Source organism: Grus americana, chromosome 5 (assembly GCF_028858705.1).
Source record: "Grus americana isolate bGruAme1 chromosome 5, bGruAme1.mat, whole genome shotgun sequence".
Taxonomy (NCBI): Eukaryota; Metazoa; Chordata; class Aves; order Gruiformes; family Gruidae; genus Grus; species Grus americana.
The window spans coordinates 21,483,900-21,498,795 of NC_072856.1; the positions used below are offsets into that span (position 1 = coordinate 21,483,900).

At 42.6% G+C, this 14,896-nt stretch overlaps 1 protein-coding gene and 1 long non-coding RNA gene across 11 annotated transcripts in view; one reads left to right on the top strand and one right to left on the bottom strand.

Annotated features, from left to right (window-relative positions):
• LOC129206825 (carnitine O-palmitoyltransferase 1, liver isoform-like) overlaps positions 1 to 2,603 on the bottom strand; it is a 63,572-nt gene extending 60,969 nt beyond the window's left edge. For 4 of the 10 annotated variants that reach the window (XR_008577288.1, XR_008577289.1, XM_054826795.1 and 1 more), the window contains exon 1: positions 2,446 to 2,566. The gene's annotated coding sequence lies outside the window, so the exon portion shown is untranslated. Of the gene's footprint in view, positions 1 to 1,655; positions 1,789 to 2,445 lie in introns of those variants that run through there. The other 6 variants (XM_054826798.1, XM_054826790.1, XM_054826789.1 and 3 more) reach the window with 4 other exon arrangements.
• Positions 2,604 to 5,930: 3,327 nt separating this feature from the next.
• On the top strand, positions 5,931 to 10,671 carry LOC129207630 (uncharacterized). Its single transcript, XR_008577490.1, has 3 exons — positions 5,931 to 6,215; positions 8,803 to 8,973; positions 10,158 to 10,671. It is a non-coding gene; the product is annotated as an uncharacterized LOC129207630 (long non-coding RNA).
• The last annotated feature ends 4,225 nt before the right edge of the window (positions 10,672 to 14,896 follow it).

Genomic DNA, 14,896 nt, shown 5'->3' on the forward strand with positions numbered 1-14,896 from the left:
AATAAAACCAAAAACAACACACAGATTTGAGGGGGGGTTTTGTTGGTCGGGTTTGTTTGTTTGTTTTTTAAATACACAGGCATTCACTTAAGTCACCTTTTACCCAAGATTTTCCAAAACCAGTCATGCTCGGGATTCAATATTTTGACTATCCCTGCATGCAGCAAGCAGAAACATCCTCCCTGCTGTGCACACATATAACCGTCGATCACTCTAGAACTTTATTTGCCCCGGAGGATGCGCTGGTCTGTCTCCTCGCTCCCCGATTTTCACCCCAGAACGCGGGGAGGCCTCTGCGGGGCGCGCCCTCTCCCCCAAGCGCTCCTCCCCTCTCCGGGTCTGCTCACGTGACCACTCCCGAGAAGTGGGTGAAAGGTCGCGCCGCCGCAGCGTCGCGCAGGCAAACAACAGCCAGGCCTGCGGCTGGGACAGCCCCGCCCCGGGCTACCAGCATCCCCCAACTTCTCCAGTCTTTTCTACGCGGGCCGTGAAGGCACTGCCAATGCCAAACAGAAGTTTCCAAAGAGAAAGACCGGAAGCAATGAAGGAAGCAAAGCATATCTCAAAGCTAGGAGAAAAAAAAAAGGGGTGTACTTAGCTTGTGCAACTTAACAGTTTCTATTCTGGTTCTCAGTGCTAAAAAGCTTCACTTGTTTGATGATAGTTTTCTTTAACCAAGAATAACGTTTTCTTGTGGAAGAGGCTCTTGATTCAAGGCTGTAATACCCCAAAATTTTAAAGACCCCTCAGATCACTTATCTTTCAAACCAAGTCACAGCTATGACAAAGCCTGATACTGGTACAATCATATAAAGTTACACTTCCTAAACTAATAGAGATCCACATCGTGCTTACCTACAATATTACCTGTGCTATTATAAACTGGTGATTATCAGTTTATATCAGTATATCGATATGCTCACAACAGGAAAAGAACCTGTTAATTACCACTGAAGACTACAATACTTTTTTTTCTTAAATAACATCCGTTCACAATGGCCAGAAAACAGAAAAATCCCTTGTAGATCTGGAAATAGAAGAGGTCAGACACTCGGGAAACGTAATTGATTAAGGAAAGGAGAATTAAGGCATTAGATCTTCCCCATTCTCAATGCTACACTCCTACAAACGTGGTAAGAAAGAAAGCAGTTTTCTGTAAACTCCTCTAGACTGCAGTTTCAATATGATTGTCCTCTAAAGTGCTGACAAATTGCCAGATAAGATGAAGAATGAGACATTTGCCTTGATCCTACTTTACACTTTTCTCTTTCCAAAAAAGGTGCTTCCTGATAGTTTCATCAAGACTAGTATAGATCTGTTATAACTGAAGTCATATTTTAGGTTGATTTTTCTACTTCCACCAGAAAACATAGCACAAAATATGAAAGTTGTGTGAAAATAAGGCAAGAAAATGGAGTTCTGAGATGCTGCAAAATTCTTAAATCTAATTTTTGCAACAAGCCTAATTAGCATTCTCATCCTGTAAACCTGCCATGAACAAAGTATAACACTTCCTGCCTATGTGCATCTCAAGAGCAGTTTGCAGTGACTGCGGTTTTTATACGTCTCACAACCTGCAATCCCATGAGCATGTGGACTAGCGTCTCTCTCGCTCTCACACACACAATTAAGTTTACACACACTTGAAAACCCACCACTGATACCAAGCCGCGTGCACACTTCTACAGAGCTGACACTCGTCCTGGTAATGGGTCAAAGCAGCTCTAACAAACCCGCGAAGCTGCGCGTCGCCAATGTCGTCTTCGTTTACACGGCGTAGATTTAGTGAATCTCCTCGTATAACCGTAACATCGCTCCCCCTGCCCCCATCCCCTCCCCCCCTCCGCTGCGGCAGTAACGCACCAACCCTCAAGCCAGGGGAAAACGCGAGCAGGATGCCAAGGACACCCTGCCTTTCCAGGGCGCTCCCGCGCCCGTCCGGGTGGACCCTCCCGCGCCTGCCGGCACCGCTAGGGATCGGCCCTGCACCCATCACCCTTACTGCGTTTTCACCCTTTCCTCCAGCAAGGATAATCCCCGCTTAGGAAACAGCACCCAGCGCACTCGCAGATTTACCACAGAACTTCGTGCTCGCCCTAATAAAAATAACTAGGCTAAACCCAGACCAACCGAACCCGTCCGCCTGACTCCAGCCACGTTCTCCCTCAGCCCCAGCGAGGACAGCAGTGCGCTGCGGGAGTATCCCGGCTGGGGGGGCGGGGGGAGAGGGAGGGGGAGAAGAAGAGGGATGGGTGGAGTGGCAGCCCGCAGTGAATCAGCCAACTCAGAGGAGCACGGCCTTTCGCTGCTCCCTACCCCGTTCCTCTAGGACCGCCGGAGCCCACCGCCTGCAGGCGGCAGATCTAAGCCAAGCCGCACCAGGAAAGCTGCGTCCCACACCTGCCCGGGGCTCGCTGTCGACGACCGGGCCCCCCTCCCGCTCACCTGCTGAGAGAATGGCGGTTACCGGCGCTCAGGCGGGCAAGGTCGAGCTAACCTGAAGGTAGCAGCAGCACAAGCAAGACACGAGTGAAACAGCGACCGCTCCCTCACACACCCTACAAGAGCCAGGCTTGGCGCCCGCTCCCCCATTGGCTGCCGGCGGCGGGGGGGGCGGGTCCAGAACGGGGTAGGGGAGGAGGTGCAGGCCGCGGCCCGTGTGAGCGGAGCGGAGGCGGGTAGGTGGGCACAGATAGGGGGGAGAAGGGCCGTGCCGTGCCGTGCCGTGCCGTGCCGTGCCGTGCCGTGCCGTGCCGTGCCGTGCCGTGCCGTGCCGTGCCGTGCCGTGCCGTGCCGTGCCGTGCCGTGCCGTGCCGTGGTCTGCACGAAACACAGGCTCCGTGGTCTCACAGCCGTCCTGGGGAAGGAAGCTCTAGGGATTGTGAGGGGAAGCCCCGGGGGTGTAAATGTGTGTGGGAAAAGGTGCACTTTGGGGGAGCATTGCGTGTGGGGGTACCTGTTTGGGGTGCAGCCATGGAGCCAAGATGGCCTCCCTGGGAAGGAACAGCCGGCCCACTCTGCTCCAGCAAATACTGGGATTTGAAGGAAGTAAGTACATTCAATGCATCTCAGCAAAAGTAATTGCATTCTTAAAAAAGAAAAATCATGAAAGTAATTCAAACAAAAGCCTATGTGCCAGTCTCAGGGCAGAATGGCACTCAATTTAAGATTAGTAGTTCTCAAATTTGTAATGGGCTGGTCACTTTCAAGAACTCGGAGCTTGAATATCTGATGCTCTGTTTGATTTCGGCATGATAAAAGCAGGAAGAATGCTCTGTCCCAGAAGGAGGTCAGACTGCAGTGATGTCAGTATGAAGTCTATTCTTTAACTAGTACGAGTTGGGATTCATACATTTTTCCCTCATGGGTAGATCCATCCAGCCACGCACTCCTGCCTGCTGTGATTTATAGGATGTGGCTGAAGGCTCCAAAGCACCCAAACATATGACCAAATTCAGAAGTGTGGACGCTGCACACTAAGTCTCTCCCTTACCCTTAAGATCATGCAATGCCAATGAAAAAACCCGCAACACTTCTGGTCAGAATTTTCCCTTCTAGTGTTCTGTGCCTAATGGTGCAATTTTATGAAGATGTTATTCTTTCAGAAGGAAACATGAAGCCTAATAGAAAGTAAGGGAAGGAGGAGAAAAAGAAGAGGGATTTAGATCCATTAATATTAGCAGGGAGAGAGAGAAAACAAAAGAATAAAATCACTACAAACCCAGCTATGCCCCCAGATTCAGCAGCATTCATATGTACATATTTTTAGTCATAGCTGATAGGAATGTAATTTGCATGGTTACAAGAAGGTAATTAGTAACTTAAAAAAATAATCTGTATGTTTTTCATTACACAAAGGCAACCTAAAATGTCACTGAGTCTTTTTTTTTTTAACCTTCCAAGTGCCTTTTACCTTTGAAATATTAAAATAATAAACCAAATCTGCTTTTGCTCATTCTGCCAGGAGTTTCATACATTCTGCCAGGAGTTTCTTACGTATCTTAGTCTCAGTCAACATTTTCATCTACACAGTAATCAGGAGGGAATCAGTCAGCTGGCAACAGATGTTAGTTATTTTGTTCTCCAAATAATTGTGCATGCTGTCATGAATTAAGGAGCACCAAGATAGAGTGCTTACTTTAACATGACTCTAAGCCTCCTGCAGCTAACTTTAGCAAGACATGAAAAATATTGTATTACATAAGGCTGCAATGATTGCAACTTAGCCAAACTTCACTTGGCTGTGTTTAGCTGGCAAATGTAAACCTTACAGATAATCCTGTGACTAGTTCTTAGTGGTCCTGACACTGACACCTAGGTCAGGCTTTATTCACCCATTAAACCACAAGGAGCAAGTTAGATACTTCTGTAAGACTGTCCTAACCAGAACATAGTGCATCTTTTATTGTGGCAACATGCACTGCTGAAGTGCTCTGTCTCCTCTGCTAACCATGTTTCTTCAGCTAAGGGCATAAGGTGGTTCTCCCTCTCATTGCTGCAACTGTAGTCATCTGCAGGCTTGCAGTGTGGCCTGTGCTTCTCTGGCAACCTTTCACTGCTCAGCAAAGGTAAGTCAATTTTCCCCCCATAATTGACATATTTCTAATTTCTAAAAAATTATCATAGAATCATAGAATCATAGAGTGGTTTGGGTTGGAAGGGTCCTCGAAGATGATCTAGTTCCAACCCCCCTGCCATGGGCAGGGACACCCTACACTAGACCAGGTTGCCCAAAGCCTCATCCAACCTGGCCTTAAACACTTCCAGGGATGGGGCCTCCACAACTTCTCTGGGCAACCTGTTCCAGTGCCTCACCACTCTAACAGTAAATAATTTCTTTCTAACATCTAATCTAAATCTACCCTCCTTTAGCTTAAACCCATTACCCCTTGTCCTGTCACTACACTCCCTCACCATCTTTCCTGTAGGCCCCCTTCAGATACTGGAAGGCTGCAATTAGATCTCCCTGGAGCCTTCTTTTCTCCAGGCTGAACAATCCCAACTCTCTCAGCCTGTCCTCATAGGAGAGGTGCTCCAGCACTCTGATCATCTTTGTGGCCCTCCTCTCGACTTGCTTCAACAGGTCCATGTCTCTCTTGTACTGGGGCACCCAGAGCACCCAGAGCTGGATGTGAGACTCAGGTGGGGTCTCACGAGAGCGGAGTAGAGGGGGAGAATCACCTCCCTCGACCTGCTGGTCAGACTTCTTTTGATGCAGCCCAGGACACGGTTGGCTTTCTGGGCTGCAAGCGCACACTGCTGGCTCATGTTGAGCTTCTCATCAATCAATACCCCCAAGTCCTTCTCCTCAGGGCTGCTTTCAATCCATTCCCTGCCCAGCCTGTAGTTGTGCTTGGGATTGCACCAACCCACGTGCAGGACCTTATGAGAATCAGCAGCACAGACCACATGTGCTTGGTGCTGTAAGACCTCTTTAGCAATTAATTCTGATCCTTGTAATCCAAAGAAATAAAAATAATCAATGACAGGTCACATTTGTCGGTGCCTGGGCAGACTGAAATAATTTCAGCTTACCATGATGGATATGTAGCTCTTTTAATTAAATACATTTGGTTATCTTCTCCCAGCCCTTCAAGACTTCCTGGCTTTTGTGCATGCAACATGGCTTCTTTGTAGTAGCTTTTCTTATCCAATATATCTATCTGTCATTATTTTTACTTTTCTCTACTTTTTAATAGATTTTAAAGATGGCAAAGCACTATACCTTAAACCTGGATCTGGAGTGGAAACCTGGCTATCTCCAGTGTGACTTTGTGGTGTTCTGTTTTAGTGTCTTTTTTTTAATTAATTCAGGACTGAAAAATGTTTCTGGCCTGAAACTTCCCTCAGCAGCCCTTTCACAGAATTTTTTTTTTTAATTTTTTGAATTAATTAACCACTGCAGTTTCATTTTAAACAGGAACAAGATCATTTGTTTTTTTCACTCATGTTATCTCCCATGATATCTGAAAATGAAGGTTTCCATCGTTAGGATGTAAGCACAGGTAAGTCAGTGTCCCATAGCAACTTGCCACTGATAGCCTGAGTGGCAAAACAAATCGGTAGTAAGTGAACTGAAGAACAGCTCCAAAATGTAACTTTTTTAGATAGGTAAGTGGATGCATGTTTTTATGCCCAGGAGCCGAGGGTGAGAGCAAAGCAGGCAGGGCAGGACCCTCCCTCATGAGGACACCTTCCCATGGTACCTGAGCAAGGTGAGCAGAACAGGTCCTCTGACAACAGAGTTGGCCAGATCATTAGATACATCTTCAGTGATGAGGCAAGTCCGAGGTTGTCAAGCTGGAAAACTGAGTAAGATTGGGGTATGGATCAAAAGGGAGCATGGCCAGGTGCAAGGCAGCTGCAGGAGGGCACCAAGGATGAGAGCCTCAGCTTAAACGCTACTCCCAAGCAAAGTGGAGAGCCCCACTGGGGCCTTGCAGCACAGCTTCCCCCAGCAGTTCATTGCAAGACCGGACACCTGCACCATGTGTCTGAGCAGGCCCAAAGGTCTGGCAGCCAAAAGCCCCGGAGGGGTGGAGGGAGAATATTCTCAGGTGACAGTGTACACACATACACATGTGCAGACTCACAAAATAGCCACATATACCTTTCTGTGAGATGATGCAGGAAAAGTGAAGGTCCTTACAAAATGCTAAGTCCAAAAGGGTATAGGATTTTTTGTCGAGAATGAAATGTTGCAAAACTGCAGTGCTTAATACTGACCAGTGAAAATCACTGAGTGATTTTACGTACCACGAATAATGCACATGCTTTGCCACATCCTCCTTTTCTTACATGTTCCAGACCACTCCTGTCTCCCAAGCCATTATTGCTGTAAGTCAACCATCTCAGCCACTTCAGGGTTATTATACGGAATATGAAGCTGTTGTTATACTGAATATAAAACTCTGCCAGCACAGTAATGTCTCAGACTTTGATCTGGCTTGGTCTTTGTCCATTCTTAAATACTTTCTCATGAAGATACAGTAGCAATTCAACAGATATTTAAACAGAACAGAGTGAGTTGCCACGGCTTGTCCTGCTTTTTTTTAACCAAATAAAATGGATATTACTAACCTCACTTGACTGAGTTGTCAACAGGGTTATCGGCCTATCCTGTGGCAGTGAGACCTAGCAGAGAACATATGGTGTGCATCTGTGACTGCAACAGCAGAAAGACGTTTTGGGAACATAAATATGCCCCTCTTCTCCTAAGCAATATCATTTTTAGAACTGATTATTCACTTTTAGTGTATTCATTTTTCTTGAGTGGGACAAGCATTTTGTTTTTAAATTTATTGATTAAAGAATTGCAAAAAGATCACTCAGAACATGTCACGGGTTTTGATTAGAGTTTATAAATCAAAATAAAACAAGCATACCTTTCCAGTGCTCTGTCAAACTAACTAGACTTTACAGTCTTCTTGAAAGTGAACACTTGTAGATGACATTTAGCTAGTAAGTAATATGTTATTGCTTTAGAAATGACACAATGACAACTTTTCAGGTGCTGAAAACCCACCTGACTTCCTCAGATCTGATCCATGGCTAGGGTTATGCTCCCAGTGTCTAGTATTACTATTTTGTACACCTGAAATAGTCTTACCTATTGTAACATTACCTCCAAAGAGATGACCAGGGGACCAAGTGAACACAAGCACTAATCAATATCTGTTGAGAAGTGGATAGGTATAGGTCTAATACTGTCATGGTTAACCCGGCAGGCAGCTATAACAACCACAGAGCAATTCTCTCCCCCATCCCCCCCAGGGTGGGATGGAGGAGAGAATTGAAAAGAGAAAGGTAAAACTTGTGGGTTGAGATAAAGACAGTTTAATAGGACAGAAAAGGAAGATAACAATAACAATGTAAATGATAAAAGAATATATAAAACAAGTGATACACAGCACAGTTTCTCACCATCTGGAGCCAATGCTCAGCTAGTTCCTGAGCCACGTCACCTCCCTAGTTATATACTGAGCATGACGTCATATGGTGTGGAATATCCCTTTAGCCAGTTTGGGTCAGCTGTCCTGGCTGTGCTCCCTCCCACCTTTTTGGGTGCCCCCCGCCTTCTCATTGCAGGACAGTATGAGAAGCTGAAAAGTCCTTGACTGCTTGGCAACAACTAAAATATTAGTGTGTTACCAGCATTATTCTCATCCTAAATCCAAAACACAGCACTATACCAGCTGCTAGTAAGAAAATTAACTCTATCCGAACCAGGACAAATACATTGCTGGCCAAAATGTCCATAAACTTGGCAGGTACCTAAGTTTTTCTGGAAAGGTTAAATTTATAATCAAGTAACCAAGGGTAGACCCCATTGAGATTTCCTAAAAGTACCTGAGCATCTTGGTGGAAGAGCCCAAAAGAAATTGTGACATCTGCATACTCAAAACACCAGGTTCCAAGCAATTCACTGTGTCTCCAAGTTATTTTTAGTACATATTGATCACTAAGAGCAAAATGAATAGTAATACTTTATGGACATTTTGGCCAGCTGTGTATCTGTCCTGGTTTTGGCTGGGATAGCGTTAATTTTCTTACCAGCAGCTGGTATAGTGCTAGTAAAGCCACGGCATACAGATGAGAGGGCCCTCTTGGGCAAGCTCACAGTGGATCCTCCACTCAGAAAAACAGGGCAAGAGGCTATTTGGTAGGAACATCCACAGCAAGTGACAGATCTGCCCCACACACAGATTTTTAGATCTCTTGGTTTTCATTTCTCTCCTTCTGATGTTTCAATTCTTTTCTCTTACTTTGTGTATTTATGACTCCTGGCTTTGTCCTTCACAGTTACATTGGGTGAGGAATATGGATCTCCTGATTCCACCCCTGATGTGAGAAGATGGATGACAGGACATTACTTACAAGCTTCGTAGCATGTGCCTATGATTATATTAACAGTAGCAGAATGGAGCCTAGTGAAGCTTTGAAAGGAAAGTATGTAGTTGGAAGTTTTCTAAGGTAGGAGAACCTAAGTCAAATATACAATAATAAATGTCACTGCATATTAAAAAAAAGCCACAGTGAATGTTGTAACCTAATGGTGGTTGTGTTTGTGACAGTCCCTAAACTCTGCAAAACTTTTAGAAAGAAAACTGTAGCCTGAAAATGCACATCATTATTTCTATCAAAGATTAGAGGTTTATTTAGAGATTATTTAGAAGGTTATTTAGAGGTTGGTTTGTTCACGTTGAAGGATCTGGCAGATAATTTTGGGAAGACACTGTTATATCCACTTGTAAAATATTTTAAATAATCCACTATCAATAGAAAATCTGTCATTCAGATGAACAATTGCTCATAAATTGATAGCATCATTTTCCTTAACCGTTTCAAATGTGAGGCATAACTAAAGGGGTTTGTATTGCAGATCTTTTGCTTATTGGGCAACAGATACTGTATGTATTATTTTCTACTGTAATCTACTGGATGGAAGCAGAACCATTTGTTTGCTACCCACACAGGTCTGCAAGGACAATAGTATTAACTATTTGTGACTATTTGTTTGATATCTAGTATACCAATTATATGCCTTACAGTAATTCTCAGACTGTATCAAGAGATTGAAGGAGATTGAACTGCTGTTTAGAGACCAAGCCTAAAATGAAGGGAGTTCAATTCCTTGCTACTCTACTTTAGGGACAAAGCCTATTAGCTGAGTTCCTCAGTAGTATTCGTAGTTCAAGATAAGCAGAGCACATAGGAAGGCCATGCAAAAACTGATCTGTGCAGGTGGGGAGTAAGGAGGAGAAACTTCCCTTTATTTCACGTGGTTTTGCTATTTTAGACAGAATGAAAAATGTACAGGATAAATGTACATGCCTCCAGCTGAGTGGATTAAGAGATTCTTCTTCCACTTTCTTCATAGCTTTTGAACAAATAAAATAAAACTCCAAAGCATCGCAGCACTCAATGGGACTGCTGTTGGTTCTGTAGCGTTGCTGTGTCAGTGTAGTCTTTTCCATTCAGATGCCAGCAGTTCATCTGTAGGTGACTGAAGCACATCCATACTTCATTGATGGCATTTTCCTTATTAATTGTCATGCTAACTCAGATATGCCTTTTCTAGTGATGAGTACAGCTGTGTGAGGACATATGCTTCCATTCTGCATAGTGCTTTGTGATTTTCTTGCTCTACATTTCAGAATACCTCCCAGAAGATACAGGAAATCTGGATCATACCAACCCTGCCCCCATCAAGCTTCTCTTGGCATCCAATTTCAGTGCCAGAGCTATTTCCAAACTAAGCCAGATAAAATATCCAGTACTGAACACCATAGTCACAGCAATCAAACTAAGACCCACAGTGCTACTCTTTACAAAGACTGTTCCCCAACCACTGTTTCAGGAAACAAAAGGATATTCTAACTACTCAAAGTTGTGAAAGAGGGTTCATTTTCATTATAATGTTCATGCCAAAATGAAAACTATCTGTGCTGTAGTTGCTCTCTTATCGCACTAGTTGATTTCCATAAACAGGCTGCAATATAAGCTCGATTCCATAGACTTTGTTTCAGATGTATAATGCATAACCAAGAGATTTTTAAGGCCCTGTAGGTTTGCAGTGTATGCAAGTCTCATCTTCAGTCAAAGCTGAGTGCACACATAGGATTAAAATCTACCTTTGTACCTTTTCTATTGAATTTCCTTATCTTTCTATATCTGCAGCCATAATAAAGCACAATTTATTTGCAATGTTTCCTTTAACTTATATAGTATCATCAACTCAAGCAAAGCAGAGTGCTGAGTGGGTAAGAAGAGGGAAAAAATCCTCCAGAAATTGGAGCAGGACACGAAAAAGCAAGTGTGAGGCAGCTTGGGTATGACAATGTTCGCACTGGAAGAAAAGCAGTTTAAAATCTCCTTGCATAGTTATACTACACATCCATGTTACTGATGCAGCTCCTCACCTGCAGCAGTAGTGTGTGCTTGCTGTGGCAGCAAGTATCAGAGATCTTTTGTGGATTCATGGTGCTAAGTCTTGCATAAATATAATTTAGTTCCTTACTCTGCCTACATGAATTCTGTTGCAGGACTCTGGCATTCAATTTCCTCCCTTTCAGCTTGTGTTCCACCCTGTTGCCTTTGCTGACCCTGATGACACTTTGAATCTTCTTGCATCCTTACTGGGAAGAGAGGAAATGTGCATTTAAAAGACAAGCAAACATTGCCATAACCTCTCAAATGGTCTCTAGGAACATTGTGGGGGCTAGGGAGGCAGCACAGCTGTCAAAACAGCATCCGATATTCACAAATAGTACCCAAAATGGGCAGTACCCACAGTTATGCTGAGTTTTCATAACTGCCTAAGACAGCTATGAAGCAGTGGGAACATTCTGATACCAGCCCTGGTTCTCCAAGAGTGAAGCAGCACAGTGCGATAAACTATTTAGCTGACTTTAAATACACTCTTACAACAGATGGATCCCAACTATAATGCTCAAAGCTGTAGCTGCAAAACTAGGATCTTGGTTAATGCTCATAAATGTTTAAATTAGAAACTGAAATCTTCCATTCATATGCCATGGAATCTCTGACATCAAGTAAGTTTGGTCGGGTTTTTTTGGCCTTTTTTTCCCCTATCAGAAGCTGACACCAACATCAACAAAGGCAGTTAGCTAGTTTTTACCACTGAGGCCTTACTAGAGAGGAAAATTGTTTAAAGGCTGGAGAATTACCAAGTTCAAAAGTTTGGGGGTTTTATTCTGTAGTCTTCTGTTCTACTGTTTGTATTTATTCTGCTCCCTCCATGAGGAAGCCCCTTCCAGAACAAAAAATTTGTCATGTTGGTCTTTCTTCCTCACTTAATTGGCAAAATGTATTGCCTTTATATTTTTATAATTTAATATTTCCTGAGCACATTTATGTATTTACATATATAAAAGCAAAGCAAGTCTGAAAAAGTGGTTTATGTTTGGTGCAGCAGGCAGTGAAGTTTGTGGTACTCTTCATTGAATATCAGCAGGTGAAATATTGACTCTGTGGGTAAATAGCTAAGAAAAGCACCATAAAATTTTTGAGTTTCTGGAGAAATTTAAATATTTTTCATGTTTAACAACCTCATGTTTATCAAACTATTCTAATGAGTAATAAAAATTGTTACAGAAGGCGAAATGTTTGACTAACCTATTTACCAACATTAACTTCAGCTCTTATCAAGATAGGCAGCAGAAAGTAAACCAAGCAGTGCACAGTACTTTTGTGCTGTTTGGCTGACTCTTGGAAGTGACGTAAGCATCCAATGGACTTTGTCCGTATTTGTGACTGAATAGTTCAATTCAGTGTAACTCTGCTCAGCATTGTGGTAGTACATGAAGCACAAATGCTACTTATACATATCTAAAACACACATCAAAACCACATAAAGAGATGAGAATAGATAAGGAAAGGTGACTGGAAGCACAGACCATCAACATATTTCATAAACAAGTTTTCTGGGACCTAAAGAAATATAATATACATGTCTCTGTGGGCTATTTACTAACCTGTAGACAGATCAGCTTCCTAGGTAAGCCATATCTGCCAGGCTGCTTTTCAAAGTACTGTCAGCCAGGGAATGACTATTGCAAACCCCATGTTCTGCCTGCTGGACCTTTACCTCATTGTCTGTGAGAATAAGTCTAGTTTGCATTTGTGCCGGGGAAACTAATGAATTTAAGAAGCTCACAGATAACCTGCTGAATGACTGGAATACCACCAAGCATAAATATGTTCCTGCAGTTCAATGAAGGAACAGAAGGATCCAGGGAAAAATGGCTAGGATAAGAAAGCCATCAATATGTGGAGTTATTAAAAGTTATATAGGGCCAAGAAGTCTCAGTGTATGACAATATAGAAAAAATTGAATTGATCAGAGAAGGGACTGAAATTGCACTTCTCCTTCAAAGACTATACTTTTCTGAATGATTTAAAATTAATAGTGAAGACAAGCAATATTGTGAAACATCACAGAATCAAAGGAAAGACTGATTTCTACCAAAGCCCATGAAAATAGTAGAACAGTGTTTCTCAGGATATCTTAATGCAGGCCTAATGTTTGTAGCAAAGTGTTAATGTAACTGATTTTACATGGCTTTTCTAGGAAGCTAATATGATTTGAATCATGAACTTGATGAAGGCAGATTTTGATTTTAAAAACAAATACATGAAAATGACTTTGTAGAAAGAATACATGTGGGAAAATTATATGATCTTGTATAATGCCATTTTAAAAAGGCCATAATAAGTCTCTAATAGATGTTCTTGTTTTCCTGAATCCTGAATTTCATTCAGGATTTCAAAGTGATCCTCACTTTGAAAACTTGGTGAGTTATTGCACTGTCTCACATTAGGTCCTTAGTGCTATTGAACAAGCACTTTTTGCCACGTGTTCAGAAATTGAGGGAAAAAAAATGCTTCCTTCAGTAGAAAATAGAGCTTACTGCCCTCGTGTGGCTATTGTAAAAAAAAAAAAAAAAAAAAAAGCCTTGGAAAATTTATGCTTCGGGATTTAATCCAACATAACTACTAGGAACAGGCACTCACAAAGCATAGATTGCACATTTTTCTCATTGTGAAACTTTCCTGTCTTGCCTTTGAAGCAGCTGTGACTTCTCATACTCCAGCACTTAGCTAGATGACCCAGCAATCTTATATTGTCTGACTATTTCTGGGCTTTTCTAAATCTGGGGAGGTATTTTAGATCTTCTGTTTGGAGATGGTAAGGAAATTATGGATTCATTTTCTCATTCTATATTTTTTGTGACTGATCTTTTGTTATTTCATAATTTTCTCAGGAACATAGGATTACTTGCATGGAGGTCAATGTTCTTAAAAACTCAGCATGAAATGTGTTTTAATAGTTTTTGATTACTGCATTTGAGAAATTAGCTAAATGTAGAATTACTCTACTCATACTTTTTCAGAGGGTACTTCTATTAAGCCCTTTTGAAAGGTTAAGGCTTTTTTTTTATTTTGTTAATTTTTATCATCATAAAAACTCCTACACATTGCAGGCTCCTCACAGATATCTGCAGTTCTCACCCCTCTCATGGGATTTGAGCTGGGCATGACTTCCAAAGAGAAAAGTGTACAGTTTTGCTGAGCTTCTTGTGAAAGTGTGCAAAATGCATGAATATTGAATCAAATATGATTGGACTGTTTGGAGATTAGCTAACATCACTCACTGCCTTTCATCACTAGCTTTTGTAGAGATGGCTGTGTCCCTCACTACTTTTCAGCAGCTATAATAATGATGCCACATAGATGAGCTTGCACAATCTCTGGGTTTTTTTCACAGGTGGATACCTTCATAATCTTCCTCTAATACCTGGTGATTACACTGACAACATTATTAGCCCTGTGAGATCATAATTGACCTTCCCACATTGTACTTGCAGCCTCCAAGTGGAAATGTCACCCTCTGATGTAATGAGATACCAGCATTGCATGAAGGGCCATTTCCCACCAAAGATGTCCTTGCCTGGAGTTTCATGTGTAGGATGCTGTCAATTGTCCACACTCCTTACCCGAACCAGGGATGTTAAGTAAGTAATGCATATGGCATGTGCAGGATGCAGTATATGTGTAGGGTAAATATCAGGCACATGACCTGACTTTACTGGGAAAATTTAGGTGTGTTCTCCATTCCTACCTCTCCCTCCCAGACAGTCTTGCTGCAGTCAAGAGACTGTGGAGACCTTTGAGTCTGCCTTTAAAAACAAATGATGGGGATAAATAGAGGGAGGGAGTCTTTCTTAAACAGCCTGTCCTTTCAAAAGAAGGCCACAGGCACAAAAACACTTGGTACCCTTGCCCAAGATGGACTCTTGAACTGGACAAGATATTGTCCAGTCTGAGGTTTAGCAACTTATTTATTTCTCTCTCTGTAAATACTGGTGCTAGG